This window comes from Lepisma saccharinum, chromosome 3 (genome assembly GCF_977018435.1).
Source record: "Lepisma saccharinum chromosome 3, izLepSacc3.1, whole genome shotgun sequence".
Lineage (NCBI taxonomy): Eukaryota > Metazoa > Arthropoda > Insecta > Zygentoma > Lepismatidae > Lepisma > Lepisma saccharinum.
Window position 1 is genome coordinate 65,291,519 of NC_139231.1, and position 16,776 is coordinate 65,308,294.

Below are 16,776 nucleotides of genomic sequence, written 5' to 3' on the forward strand. Positions count from 1 at the left end.
AAAAAAACGGGAATACGAATTGAAATATACGACAATCGGAAGTAGGCTGAAGAAAGCAAATTTTAATAAACGTGGAAAGTAAACATAATGAAAGGAGCGCTGGTTCGATTCGCGACGGAAGCTCATATTTGTTGTTCGAATCCCACTCTACACTGTATGTCCAGATGCATTTACACTTAAAACAAACTTCGTGGAACTTTTTCCAAATCAGATGTCGCCAAACATTTAAAAACAAAAAGAATAACTCTGAAGGAAAAATGCCGAAAGCGTTATTGCAAAATAAAAAAAAAATCTTCACATATTCGTTCGGAAGTGGTAAAAGAATAATAAAAAACTCAAGCATAAATGTTAATAACACTTGTTATTATTACCAGAGACATTCTCAAAATAAACTTCTTGTCCGTTAAAATCAAATCAAGAGGAAAGCAAGATCTCCACCCGGTCGCGTGAATCTGTGGCTAGATTCAAGAGTTGGAAACACTACGCTTCTCGCGAGCTGATATTCCTGGCGAAACTAGATGATATAAAATTCCGGGTTGCATAACCGTAAGGGGGTGCGTTTCATTCGATTTTGAGTGTACCCCTAACCACACATTCAATGAGAAACGTTGCTGATTTGGTGCCACAGTAGGCCTATGTGGGTTTAGTACACTCCAAAGATGAGATTTATTAAAATTAAAAATACCATCGCGTGTGTGCCCCGCTTCGTCTGTAAGTAAAATGTTACTTGCAAGACGAAGGTTAAGTAAACCTGTTGTTGCATACACTGACAAAACGTCACTCTAGGAACACAATCCGTATCACTGAGACACTGAACTCGTTGGAGGTGGTAAGGGTAGAGTGAACTGCGATGTAAAATTCTCCACTACTGCGGCTTACTGGTACTTGTGCGGAAATTCTCCTCGTCGAGTTTCCTGGAGAGTGTTCTACTGCTTCCAACACCATATCCTCAACTTCAGGCGTAATGCGTGCAGGTCTACCTGCTCTCCTACCATGTTCGAAGCTCGCATGTTCTTTGAGGCGCTGATGTACCCTAGTAAATGTGCGACTCTCGGGGTGCCTTCGAGCAGGTTATTTTTCTTGATACAAGCGTGCAGCCTCCCGTGCATAGCCAAACCATACACAAAACGCATACTCTTCGTTGCTGTAAGGTTCCATTTTCACTACGCAGTCCAGCACAACTGACGTGACTCCCACAGTACGATTAGACTGTGTACTGATTGTATCCGTGCAACGTCACCTCTCGGGAGTGTTCTGTTTGATTGGAACGCCACCTCTCGGAAATGTTCTGTTTTGTAAACAAAGAGCAAACCTCGGACCGCGCAAGGAGTAAAACACTCGCTGTTTACAAAATGCAATCAATGACGGCTTGTAACCACACATTCGCACACATTATTAGCATTTTACCAACTAGGACGACGTTTACAGGAGTGTTGCCCACGAGACGAGACTTTGGCCTGTCTCGTCTCCTGGAAGTCTCGTGGAAATGCTGTCTCGTCTCGAAAATATTCGTTTGTCTCATGACACATGGTCAATCTCGTCTCGTCTCGAATTTTTAAAAGCCTGTCCCGTCTCGTCCCGTGGACAACCCTAGTTTAGAGACAATGAAGTCAGTGGCGGCTTGTAATCACACATTCGCAATTATCTCGAAAACGGCTCGTTTGCAGACCCATGTTTACTGAGACTTTTTTGCTTCTATTGATCGTGTTATTTCACCTGTGTCAGTTTGCGCTATTACTTATGCGACACCCTGTATAGGCCTATATCTGCAACATTTACAAACTATACTAAGCGTTCTTGCTCTATCTTCCTTCATTCATTATCGGGGCTCCCGGATGGCGTAATGGTCACGCGTCAACTTGTGATCAAGGGGTTCCCGGGTTCGATACTCGGTGAAGACATATAGTTGTTCGAATCCCATCTAAAACTGTAGGTCCACTCCCGATTAGCCCTATATGTACATAAAAAAACTCAAATGGTTTAAAAATTGTTTCAAAACTTGTTTGTAAAAAGAACGTAGGTAGGGTTACTTGTTTGAAAAACTAAATGAGGTAGATTTATGTTGTTTTAAAAATTATCCGATGTAAATTTACTTGTTTTAAGAAGTTAATGGAGGCAAATTACTTGTTTAAGTAGTTAACGAAGTTAAATTTACTCGTTTCAAAAATTAACAGAGTTAATTTGTCTTTGACAAAACTTAAAAAACTTTGACAAAAAATTGTTTCGGATCCCGCCTTAAACTATAGGTCCAGTCCAAATTAGCCTATCTGTGCATAAAGTGGATTTAAAATAAAATAAAGACATCTATTATCAAATACAAAAAAAAAGAAGAATAACACATAAATGGGCTCAGGATCCACTCTCGGGTCTCCACTGAAAATGTTATTTTCTTGCTTACAAAAGGGTATTCTGATATTTTTTGGGGGAAACGGGGGAGGGTGTGCTTAGGGAGTGTGGCCGTAGGGAAACTTGGACTGTTGCCAACAAGACACATGTGGTCCGCTTCCTATGATAGCTTCTGATTGTCCACCCAGTGGTCGCTTCATATTAAGATCCACATAGCCGGAAAATGCATGCTTTTTCGCGCTGTTCAAAAACCAACTCTGATCAATTACATTCACAAGATGGAGTGATTAATTGAATGCGAGACTGACCCAGAATCAAAGCAAAAGCATGAAAAACCAGTAAGATTCAGATCTCTTTTTTGGTCACCCACTCACTATCTCTAGTGTAGCAATTTTCATCCTGAATTATGTAGTGAAATGAATCCCAAACGTGATTCGTTTACCCGCCAAAGGGAAAATTGTGTTATATGCAATAAACACAAACAAGCTCTGATAGCCAGGTTCTTAACGGAAGAGGTCCTCTTCATGCACTCTCTCTCTTGTTAGCTCCTGCGTTTCCGCTTTCGTGGGAATTATTATGCTGCTATCGTGGTTGAATAACAATTTACAAAGGACGCACGGGATAAACATTCACGTTCCTGGAAAGCGGTTGCCACGGATAGAAATTATAGAAATATTATTGTGACAACGTTGTTCCAGGGACGCCCAGTTTTATCATGTTTTCCCTTCCTTTGTTCTTTACCCTTTGTACCCCTATGAACCATTCCCAACAACATTTACTACACATTTTTAATTAATTGATATTCAAATTGGACGTAACTAAAAATATAATCTATAGTCCCTCAGATTGCTACGCCTTGTTATATTTTTACCTTCATGTTCTTATAATTTATTGTTTCAACATACTTTATTTAATTATTTTTCGTTTCTTTGCTAATTCAGAAATTTCAAAACTGTAGAATATTGCAAATAGTCATTTTCCTGTGTTTTGTTTTTTAATAAACAAAATGTTACATAACCAGGTCCTCATGTACGTCGTTAATGATGTATTCCATGTGAACGTTTGTAAGGGTATTTTACTTTCACGTAAACCTTATCCATGTAAATTTGCAACTCTTGACCTGCCCTATATTTTAAGCATATACGCGTATTAATTTTAATAATTCAAACCAAAGGTAGTGAATGAATATCTATATACAGATTTATTTTTGTATGTATGGCACTGTTGAATCTACAGGAAAGACAAGATGAAAAAATTATAAAAAAGGCTTTACCTTTTGCTGTTTTAATTCATTAGTGTTCAAATACTTTGTATTGAAATCATGTAGCAATATACACAATCTATTCATCCAATGTTTATATGCAGTATTTTTTTCTTTCGGCCAAGGGAGAATTCTCACCTTCCCCTGTTGTGGACAGGGAGCTAGGGTTAACATACTCGCGAGACATTGCGCTCCCTACAATACTCACTGAATAACTCCTGATATATTCCTGCTAGAATTTCGTCAGAGAAATGAAGTGCAACTGTACGTTTAACCTTTTGGTACCCGACCTTATTTCGCCAGGTAAGCCCTGGGTGCCCGGGCTAATTTTGAGCAAAATGCAGAGTTTTATAAAAACAACTGTAGATCGGAGCCTAATTGCCGTAGACAGACGTATAATATATCGTTTTACGCGGAATGAACCATAGATTCGGACTATATAAAATTTTTGCACATTTGGTGTATAGGGTAAAGGAGGGGAAGTTCGCCACCAAAATGCTTTTCATTTTTATCCTTCTAAACGAATTGGGGGAGGAGGACAAAATTTATATGATACAAAATGTAGTCATTCTGGATTATGAGGAATATAACATAAATACTGTGTTACTTATACTTATGACTTAATATTAAAAATACTAAAATGAGAAAAAGTGGCGAAATTCCCGTCACATGCTGGGAAATTCGGCATATAACTTATTTATCATTTTATCGTCAGTTTAAGTGTATGAAATACCAAGTTTTTGCCAATAACGCAGACATCAAAGTGTAAAAGACCTACAAATGACAATCAAAACTGCTTAAAAAGATACAATACAAACATGTTTAAGAAACATAGGCCTAAATGTTCATGTGCATTGTGAACAAGTTGTGCGTGAAAGATCGCCTGTAAGAAGGGAAATTCGACACATTTTCTGTTACTTTGGCGAATTTACCAGCAAATGCATTAGTCGAAAGAAAACAACTTATATTTACTTGTACATGCACGCTTACCAAAGCAAATCTTTTCACGACATTCTTAAGGTTTGAGGTTACGATATCAATAATTGAAAGGAAGAAAAATTATTCTTATCTGCCACGAAATGACAATTTCCAACGTAGTATTGAAATTCGGCACCTTTCTTTGTCTACTGTGTAGACGCAACTGCGCATTCCAAACTGTACTGCTTGCTTGCTAGGTCGCTCATCACACTGTAGTTTTCAGTGGAAACAAGGCACATGTTACTTGAATTTTTACAGGCATCAGTGAGTGTTTCCAACCTATAGTTTCTATCTACGGTTACAAAAACCACATGTACGGCGAAATTCCAAGCATGGCGAACATCCCTTCTTTTACCCTATATGGAGGAAGGGGAGGGGAGGAACCGGAAAATTCAAGAATTTTTTTGAAAATATAGGTTTTGCTCGCCTCCCCCCGCCCGCCCCCAACCCGACAAAAAGTACAGGACATTGTCAAAATACACATGTAAATAATCTCTGGAGTGTTAGGAAGAAGAAAATAATTGCACCATTATGATATGAACAAAACAACAACACGACTTGTACCCCCAAAACGATATGTCTGTACACCACTGAAGCATTCAGCAAAATGCGCAGTTACCTTGAAACGACTGTAGGTCCGAAGCTAATTGCCCTAGACGGATGAATCAAGTACCGTTATACGCGGAATAAAGCATAAAATCGGACTATATAAAATGTATGCACATTGAGTGTATATATTGATGTGGGGGGAGGGGAGGAACCGGAAAATTCCAAAATTTCTGAAGAAAAATGCCCCCTCCGCCCCTGGACAACAAAGTACAGGATATTGTCCAAATACACATGAAAATGATCGCAGGCATGTTTGGGACAAGAAAAAAAATTGCACTATTATCATATGAGCAATAGAACATGACTTGTAGCCAACCCCCAAACGACATGTCTGTGCGCCACTGACTCAAGCCTCGGATTGCAGAGTCACCTAGAAACGCCTGTATATTGGAGGCTAATTACCCTAGACGGATGAATCAAGAGCCGTTATACGCGGAATAAACCATAGATTTGGACTACATGCAATTTATGCACAGTGAATGTATATATAGATGGGGTTTGGAGGAACCGGAAAATTCCAAAATTTCTGAAGAAAAATGCCCCTCCGTCCCTGGACAACAAAGTACAGGACATTGTCAAAATACATATGGAAATGATGGCTGGCATGTTTGCAACAAGAAAATAATTGCACTATTGTGATATGAACTATACAGGACGACTTGTACCCCCCAAAAGACATATCTATGCGCCACTGACTCAGTTTCAAAGGAAGCCGCCACCCCCCACCCCTTTATGGAAGAACAAGACGTGCAGGAGTCATTATTGTTGAATATATGTGCTAAGAATAATATGAAAGAAGAAAATAGCAATTCCAGCCAAAAATAGCGACATTATAACAAAAAAAAACTACGAGCATAACAAGGTATCCCGATCGAGATACTTGCGCACCCAGGGGTTACAGTAAAGTATCTCAATCGAGATACTTGGGCACCAAGAGGTTAATTAACACGTATCTTAAACGTTTCAAGGTCACATTTCATAGCTCATCTTAGTTGGATTCGTGACTTGTTAGCCCGTGTTTGGAAAAAAAATATCTGGCTCCTGAGTAAAAGGGGCTGGCGCCTGAATTTCATTCTTTTTTTGTTTTGTATTACAAGGTGAAAAAGTTAGTTGTTATGCTGTTGGGAAGGCCCTCGGTCAGAACTGCTAGGTCAGAATATTATTCTTAGGGAACTGATTTCTAGTTTCATACCTTTTTTTTTTGCTATGTCCTAGACGTATGCTATTTAGAGTCTTTCATGTACAATATGTGCCGCCTTTGGGTATCGAACCCAGGACCACTATTACAAGGCGATGTTACCTCTACGCCATCGAGGAGGTCCGAACCTACCTTGGGAACTAGTAGCAGTTGCAGTTATGAAGTTATTGCACCAATAACTTCCTGTGGCGTGGAGAAAGGTTTCTCCATATACACTCCTGTTCAGATAAAGTGGCACATTCTTCAAATGTTCAACCCTATAAAGTGTGCCACTTCACGTGAATAGGAGTGTAGAAGCGCCTACTTACGGAGGACCGTTAGAAATTCACCACAGAAAACATGGAAACGTGCTGTAGTACTTCAAAATATGATAAAGTTTTTACACTAGACAAATTGTATCATTCTTATAATCAAGAATAGAATTCATTGCACTAAAAATAGTAACTTTTTATACAAATTGCATCTAAAACTAGCTATTTCATAAAATTATTATTAATTAATTAAGGAGCAATTACAGAATACCGGGAGTATCTCCGATTACTTTCAAATTCGACATACTCACTAATTTTGGCGTCCGAATCACGAATCTCCAGTTAAAAATTGGCGGTTACGTCTAGAAAATGCGAAATAAGTAGAAATAAGGGGTCCGTGAACGAAGTAAACACCGGTGATTTATGAAGGAAACAACAATTTTTTGCAACGATTAGCTTTCAAAAATTATGTTTATGAATACCCTGAATTTTAACTGTGCTTGCCTAATCTAACCTAACCATACGTGAATGGTTCGTGGGGCAAGTATGTTTTCCACATTTACTGAAGACGCCATACTGTCACATGTAAAGCAATGCTCCATAGAACGAATAGCGAACTTCGGCGACCATTAGTATCGACAATCATAGCGGTAATGTATGCACGGTATTTCGCATTTTATAGACGCGACCGCCAATTTTTAACTGCAGATTCGTGATTTTGAGGTCAAAATGAGTGAATATACAAAATTTGAAAGCAATCGGAGATACTCCCGGTATTCTGTAATTATACCTTAATTAATAATTATACTGTTATGTCTTAATCTGCATGACATAAACATAAACACACATGTCAAGAGTGAACTTCATAAATAATATATTTTAACTGATAACAAGGTGGATTTACATCTTAAACGCTTAAATACATACATTAACAAGGTGCATAACAGTTGCTATTCGCACACTATTACACTTTGCCATTACTGCCAGTTCACATGCATAATAATACCGGGTGATGCGTTTGAGATGTCAGAAAAGTAAATCTTTATACACAAGAGGTTAATGTACATATCTGTGAGCAGTTTGTTGTAATATAAGCACAAAGGATGTAAGTTTCGAATGAGTGGAGGTTTACACACTTAAGCCACATGGCGGCGCTTCAGTGCATGGTAACAAAGGTGGTGATCACGTCACAACAGCGCACACACTATGTCGTATAGTATGCAAAAGTTTCGAGTATTTCATGCATGCTACTGCCGCCACGCAGCTGAAGTCAGTAAACCTCAAATCAGTCGAAACTTACATCCTTTGTGCTTATATTACAACAAACTGCTCACAGACACGTAAGGGAAAGGACCCGAATATCGTCCCTTTTTTTAAAACACAAAAATTTCAGTTGAAAAGGCTAAGTGCAAAAATGGAAAACAACACGATTCAATAGAATATTACATATATTTCTTATATATGTGGACTGTATATAAATAATATACAAAATACCTGCAAAAAAAAAGGTTTCTTAAAAGTTCTCAAATGCACGAAAGTAAGGAATGGATTGCCTAATATCGTCCCTGCAACCAATGGTCATCGTTGTCGTCATCATCGGTGCTTACAAGTTCAAGTTCTTCCTCATCTTCCTATGACGAACTTGGATATTTGATGTTCTTCTGTCTGTTCTTTCTTCAGGCCAGGGACGTCGTTAGGGGGGGCAAGCGGGGGCACTGGCCCCGGCAAACGCCCACGTGGCCCCGGTAAACTGTTCTGTATTTGCTGGAAATTTTACTTTGATGACAAATATTGCAAAATAATTCTTCAGTAAATTTTGTTTCCAGTTTGAAACACTTCTTCAATTTTCAGTAGCACGAGCCCAAGCAAGGCATTTCTTTTATATTTCCATATTTCTTGCTTGTTGAACACAAACAGATGTATTGGCAGAGGATGCAGTTAATGGTTTTTTGGTCCGACCCGGTCAGGGAAGCCTTGAGACCTATTGAAAATGCACTTTTCCTCCCTGCTGTACACCAGATCCAGGATCCCCCCCCCCCCACCTGCACTTTCTCTTCATCTGGCCCTGCACTGGCACCATGGGCGCGGAAAGGACGACACAAACAGGAAAATTTAGCTACGGGTGGCTAGAACATTCTGGGTTAATTATTTTATTGTTCAGAAAAGATATCCCCATGCGTTTCAAATTCCAAGAACAGAATTCTATTGCTTGTCCCTTTGTCGGTGCGGGAATGAATGACATAGCGGTTCTTCTCACATGCACTCAACCCTCCTGCTAATGACCTGCCCTGAAAAGGAGGGGAAAGGCCACTTTCTGAAAATTCGGAGAAACATCGAAGCGGTCGGTTCATCTGTTGATTTGGTGGACAATTGATATCTGCCAGATAGTTTGAAGTAGGATGTGTGGTCCGAGCGGTGGTAAACTTCTGTAAACGCGAGAAGATAGCATCACGAAGTTTTTGTGATCTCTTTTTCCTAAATCGCGAGTAAAATGTCGAATGACAAGCTGCCAGATTGTCTTCCTCTGGAAACAATGGATCAGGATCGACTGATTGACCAAATATCCAACATATTGGCATTCTAAAAGAGAGTCTGACTACCACACAAGATCCTGTGTTCGATTCCCAGGGTGGTTGATCTCATTTATAATGGAAAATAAACCACGTTTCAATTAAGGAAGGAAACTAGGAATGTAGCAATTATTTTTACAGCCGTCTGCATGCTCTATAAGTATTATGTTACAAAATTTGTATATATTTCTGACTTTCTGTGATTTTTCTTCATTTAGCCTCCACCTGCAAATGCGGAAGCTGCTGCTGCTTAGGTGGATAGGTTGGCTAGACATACAAATATAATTAATACCTAGTCATACAGCGTATAATACTTATAATATGATCATGAGTTATGGAGAAGCAAATAACTTATCAAGCATTTTCTGTTTCTATTTGTTGTGCAGTGGTTAACAAGGTGCATTACGATGCCAGGGGTCCTGGATTCGAATCCCGGACTGGGCGTTTGTGTTCTTTATGATGGTCCTCTCATCAATTTCACATCACTCATTTTCATCTTCATCTTCACGATTAGCCGAAATGTGTCAGAAAAGCGAAGTAAAATAGACCAAATCAATCATTTATATATTTCTATATTACGCCGCTTTTCTACCTCTTGGGTTAAATGCGACGATGAGAATGAATGATGAGCCGAAGGAATGGCGATGGGACAGACATGATACAACCATATCTGTCCAATGTCCGAACCTTGGACCTCTGATTTCGTAGCGTGTTATACTCAGTGGAATTCTTAGAAGAAAAACTGTAAAATTAGGGTGAAAAGAAGCAAAGTTGTACGATGCATAAAAAGCTATGTTTTAGTTCTTCTAAAACCTTCCAATAATCGAGTTCGTGTTTTAAGTCCACTGTATGCACAGTAAGGCTAATCGGGGATCCGAACCACTATGTGCCTCCACCGGGTATCGAACCCGGGACCCCTTGATTACAAGGCGGAGATGCTACCACTGCGTCATCGAGGAGGCCGAGAAAAACTTACAATTAGTCAGTAAAATTAATATTGAGGGACTAGGCCTGCGAAGAGTTCTTTCATTCGGTTGCGCGTGGTCATCATATCGAGTCCCATAAAGTTTTGAGAGCAGAATTTGTTTCCATATCGCTTTCAAGTACTTCCCAAATTGTCCTCACGATGTTTGAACAGCACAGAAATTTTGGAACTAATAACAAGCAGGCACATACCAAGGGAAGGGGCTCGGGGGCTGCAGTCCTTTTACGAAATCCTACAAATATTTGATTTTAACGTTAATAATGTGTAGTAGTAATTAAATTTACTTCATTAACAGGATTAAACATCTTGTATATGGTAAGTTGCAATATACCAAGAAATTCATCTTCAGCGCATTTACTCCTCTCCCCAACCTTTTCGTCTTTAGATGGCGGCTGCCGATAACGGATAACCCCCTTTCGAAATCAAATTCTGGCTACCGGTCTGACCACCAGGGATCGAACCTTGAACCTTTAGATTGATTGATTAACTGAACTGGTGTTTTAAGTCCACTTTATGCATAGTAAGGCTAATCGGAACTGGACCTACAGTTTAAAGTGAGATCCGAACAACTATGTGCCTCCATCGGGAATCGAACCCGGGCAGGTTGTTGAATCTGCGAACCAAAGAAGAGAGCGTAATCATTTGAGCGTGTGGGAACTTTGTTTTATCCAGTGCCATCATATATTCAGTTTTTCACACACAAATAAGGTTAATTTTAAGAAATTAGACGTGTGCATATAATTTCTTATCGTCGTCATTTCCCAAGTGAACAATCACATGCCATAGAAGACTCGGTGCCGCCCTATAGAATAGTGCTTAACGCGGTCGCCTTGAACTAAGAGATACAGGATTCGATTCCGGTATTAACTGTATACATAAGATACCTAATCGGGACTGGTTCTACAGTGTAAAGTGGGATCCGAACCAGTATGAGCATCCACCTATCGAACCCGGAACCCCTTGATTGCAAAGGCGACGATACTGCCATGCGCCACCGAGGAGGCCCTTGCTACTTTTCTTTCCAAGACTATATATTATTATTATTATTATTATCATTATTATTATTTATTATTTCCATAGGGTTACAATTAAGCCATACAACATTTCATTTTGAACAAAATTAATACAAATAATGACTTGATGCCCTATATAGTAAAAAAAAAAAAAAAATATGCAAAAGCTACATCTAAGGAAAAAATGATGAATTTACATTAGTATATATAGTGTTCTATAGTAGCAATGAAATAAAGAAAGTTTGAGAGTTATACACATTTAGAAGAAAAGAAAGTATAAAGGTGTGTGGGTTTGGATATGAGTGTGTATAGAATTGCTGTTCGAAGTACAGGGATGAAAATTTTAAAATATATGTGTGTGGATGGGGGATGGTGAGGAGGGGGGGGGGGTAAGCACTGAAAATAATATTACTGGAGTTAGAATTTATAGGCATGTGAACGTAGAAGACGACAGAACTGCGCTTTGCTGGTACTGAGTTTGATCTTCGTCGGGAGTGAATTCCAGGTTACCGCTGCTAAGTACGAGAAAGACTTCTGACCAAATCTGCTTTTGTTGGGTTTGGGGATTACAAGGTCTCTATGTAAGGACGAACAGGTGTTTCGGGTGCTGAACTCTGAGCGGAGCTTAATCCTATGATGCAATGGAGATGATTTGTTATGTATACTATGGAATACCTTATTCAAGTAGATGTAATGTATTCTCGAAGTGACTGTAGGTATATTGTAAATCTTGCGCAATTGTTGGGAATTATATTCTTGGGGGTGCATGTGTATGATTCTTAAGCAATTGTTTTGGATAGTTTCAAGTTTCTTCAGATGAGTTATGTTACCGCCAAAAATAAGACTAGCACCATACTCGAATACGGGACGAATAAATGAAAGGTAGAAATGTCTACTCAGATTTCTATTAAGATATTTACGAATTTTTCGAAATATGTAAATATGGTGATAGATTCTACGAATATAGTTATTTATTTGATAATTAAAATTTAGCTGAGGGTCGATAATGATTCCGAGATATTTTAAATGATTGCTCAAAGGTGCTCTGGCGTCATTAAGCGTAATATCTATCGTGTTAGCCGGGATTCCCTTACCGGTGTGAAGCACCATGGCCTTCGTCTTTGCAACGTTAAGTTTCAGGTTGTTCTTGTTGTACCACGTTAATACTTTGGGGAATGAGTTTTCCATTTTCTCCTTTACATCCTGGTACGTATCTCCAACATGGACGAGAAGGCAGTCATCTGCGTACAGAGTAATCGATAAATCTGAATTTATTAGTGTGATATCGTCAATAAATAGGTTGAATAATTTTGGGCCAAGTATAGAGCCTTGTGGAATGCCTGCAGACACTGACTGCTCTGTGGAAAGTGAACATCCTACTTTCGTTGATATTTTTCTATTTGCGAGAAAACTTTCCATCCAGAGAATTGTTTTGCTATTGAAACCAAATCTGTTCTTTAATTTTTCTATTAGCAAATTGTGATCAACGGTATCGAAGGCTTTGCATACGTCCAGGGAAATTAATCCAACTAGGGAATTGCTTTTCTTGTCCAGTGTCTCGCGCCATTCATTAATTAAACTAAGTAATAATAATTCCGAGGATACATCCTTCCTGAATCCATACTGTCGATCAGACATCAGATTGTTGGCTTCCAGGAAAGTTGTCAGTTGCTTCTCTATTACTTTTTCCATAACTCGGCTTAATGTTGGGGTTAAGGAAATCGGCCTGTAGTTACACGCTAGGGTAGGAGATCCAGATTTGTGAATTCGGGTTATTATGGAGTGCTTCAAGCTCGTTGCAAATTGGCCACGTTTGAAGGACGTGTTTATTATGTCGGCGAGGGGCTCCGCTATAAGTTGGGCCAAAACCGCCAGAACGCTGTTGGGAATGCCGTCCGAACCTCCTGCCTTTTTTACGTTTAATTCATTAAGAATTGCCAAAACTTCATCGACCGTAACAGATTTTAATGTGAACTCTTCAATCTGTTGGACAACAGCTGAATTGGGGTCTTTTCTTAGAATATTTATGTTCGAATTGCGAGGATTAACGTGCGCCGATGCTTTGCATATATTAGAAAAATGAATATTTAAGTAATGAGCTATGTCGGACGGGCTCGTTAAGAGGACATTGTCGACTAGTAAATGATTAATTGTAGTTTTTGATTTTTTACCCGTGATCTCATTGATAACCTTTCATTTGCAGTTGTTATTGCTAGTGGTCTGGTTCACCATATCTCTGTAGTAATTTACTTTTGCCTGCCTAGTAATTGCTGTGCAATGATTTCTAAAAGATTTGTATTGCTCCCACGTATAGTCACAAGAAGAATCCACATCTTTCTTGAACAAGCGGTTCTTCTGTGAAATTAATTTAATAATTTGAGGGGTGATCCAGGGCTTCCTGCTTTCTCTCACCCTGAGAGTTTTCAAGGGAGCAAATTCGCCGAGTGCAGTCGTAATGAGAGACTGCAGATGACTGACCTTGTCGTCCACGGTTAAGTCGGGAGATGTACTTGCGTAGAACGGAAGAGAGGACGCGAAGGTGAAAAAATTAGGTTCGTATATTTTATAAATTTTACGGGTAGTAATTAGCTTCCTTGGCGTGCGCGTTATATTCATTTTGAGTGTGGTGTAAACGAGAAAATGGTCACTCATGTCCTCATAGACAGTTCGCGTGACTGTGTGCAAGTGAGGGTTCGAGGAATAAATGTGGTCGATTAACGATTCGGATGTCCACGTAATTCTTGTAGGCAGAGTAACGAGTTGTTTGTGTCCTAGCACTGATAACGTTTCCATTAATGTGTCTGAGTCTTTGTCATCTTTCAGCAAATTTACATTCATATCTCCAAGGAATATTGATAGATGGCTCGGTGGTAAGCTACTGATCATCCTTTGCAAGATTGCGCACGCTTTTACAACCGATCCGCTAGGAGGTCTATATCCGCAACCTACGATAACATTTTTACTTGTTTTTGGGCACGAGACTCGCGCCCATAGTCCTTCAAGGTCACTTTCATTGACCGAAATTACGTTAGAGGCAAGAAGGTTGTTCTTAACGAAAATAGCGGTACCGCCTCCCCGGGTGTCTCGGTCGTTTGTAAAGAGATGGAAATTTGGAATGCTGTATAGAGGGTCAGGAATAGATGATTGCAGCCATGTTTCGCTCAATGCGATAACATCGAATTTTGTTATTTCGGATGCGGAGAATTCCGTGAATTTGTTGTCGAGGGACTGAACCATGGTTCTAAGTATCATGGACTGAACGTTCAGGTGGCAGACGTGAATGTGGCCTTCCCCCTCCGCGAGCTGGACGTCCGGCAGGGTAGGATACAACCTCACAGCGGTCGGGGAGGGGGTGTCTTCGAGGCTAGCTACTTGGGGTGGAAGATGAGCCATTTCTTGCGGACGCGAATGACCTCGGTGTGACTGCAAGTGTTGGAAACTCAGTATCAGCTATGGCGCAATTCGTAAACTGTCTTCGCGTTGTTTGTTCAGTGCATCTGGGGGGATCGGGGAAGATAAGTACGGACTTGTGGGGTGCGTTTGTAAAAGTAGGGGGTGTTAAAAATTTGAGATCCTGAGAGTGAAATTTAGACATTTGCATATATGAGGTAGATGATATGAAAGAATAAATAGCTACTTAAAATTATTTGAATGAGATTGAAAAGGTACTTTCAATTCTTACAATGAAATTTTAAATTAAAAAATGAAAAAGAAAAAAGAAAAAAAGAACGAAAATAAAATAAAAAAATTAAAACACTTGAGAATGACACAAACTAAAAGGCGGTTGAATAGCAATGTTCCCAGCAAACGATCACTGTGTTTTGTGTTAGAGGCGACCAAGATCATCAAAAGTTGTGACGTAGTGCCTGACATTGTTTCTTTTAACCACAATGCGGCCATCGAATGTCCACACACACTTCATACCGAATTTCTCGATTGCTCCCCTGTAGAGCTGCAATCTGGAGAAGCACAAGTCTTCTTTGATAGAGATTCTACTACCTTTAAGCTTTTTCTTGGAGTTAAAAACTCTGGCCCGGGAATCATAGTTTGTAAATTTAACAATGATTGGTCTGATCTTACCTTCAGATTCGGCCCCTATCCTGTGACTCCTGCATATTTCAGATGGCTCCAATTTCACTGCTAGCTGTTCCTCAAAGAGAGAGAGAGCAACATTATCTGTGTTTTCATTCGGGGTCTCCGGAATCCCGAATATCCGGATACTGTTCCGCCTCTGATACTGCTCCAGATCCACCACCTTTTCTTCTAATTTCACCAGCTGTTTCTTGACCTCTTGGTTTTCTTCATTCTTCCTCCTAAGCTCTTCCTCGAACTGGTGAACTTTCTCTGTGTTAAAGTCGAGGAGATCTTGTAGACGAGCCACCACTGCTTTGGTGATTGAGTCTATGAGGCAATCCTTGATCATCGATAGAATGTCAGGGGATTGCACCACTGACTTCAGCTCCTCCGTCACGTGTTTCAGTAAGTTCGGGGGAAAACACTCCTTGACGGCAAGGGACGGGCCAGCGATGCCAACCCTAGCATAATGGTGCTAAACCTAGCATAATTTAACCATCTTTGGCACCTAGCACCCTGTGTTTGGCATAGCAGCCAAATCTAGCATAATCTTAGTCTGTGGCATAATCTGCAACCGTCGGTAGATATTGACCTCAAAGGAAAGTGATTTGAAGAAGTAAAAATAAAAGTAACTGCACATCTCTATTTCAGGAAGTGGACATATTTCCAACAAAATAGAGTAAATCGGCCCAGGGATCCCGTCCCTCATCAACGCCTTGCATCTCTTCTACATCTTCCTGCCATAAAATCGAAGAGGAGGGTTGGGCGGCCCAACCTCAAAAGTTTGTCCTTTTTAGCACCGACGCAAGGGGTGCCATATGCGGTGACTGTATTTTCGCGAGAAGAATGTTTAGTAGAAAGTTGGATTGACAAGTAAAGCTCATGTGGCGCCCTCCTTTGTCGGCAAATTTTGATCATCTATGTCTTCAGCTTGTGTTCGGTTTGGTTCGGTCGGCATCTTAAAATTTCGGAACCAGTCTCCCGGGGCGAAAAAATCTTTGTTCGTGTGTATGATTTTAATTCTTCGTGCGTGCGTCTTTCAGTGTATTTTTGAGCGTGTGTTTGAGTGTATCTGTGAGTGTTTTTTCCTGCTTTTTAATATTTTTTTGTAAAATATATATTTGGAACAATTTTGAAAAATGGGTACTAATAGCAAAAGAAGTAACTGTGAAACTCCCGAAAAGAAAAAAAAGGCCGTGGAGATTGAAACCAGAAATGGGAGTCGTATGCTCAGAAATATAGAAAGGAGTAGAATTACATAGAAACATAGAAATGTATTGTATGAGCATTTGTTGGAGGTGGAAATGGGTTAATACGTCCTTCCATATAACGCACAAAAATGCAGTAGTATATGAAAGATATTTGTGAATTATACCATAGATAATACACCCCCCCCCCTCCGCCCGCAGTAATTGAAAGGTAACGACGTTTATACTGTGTCATGTCATCTTCCCTCTCCCCATCTGCTAGAAAAAATATGTGAAGAATTTT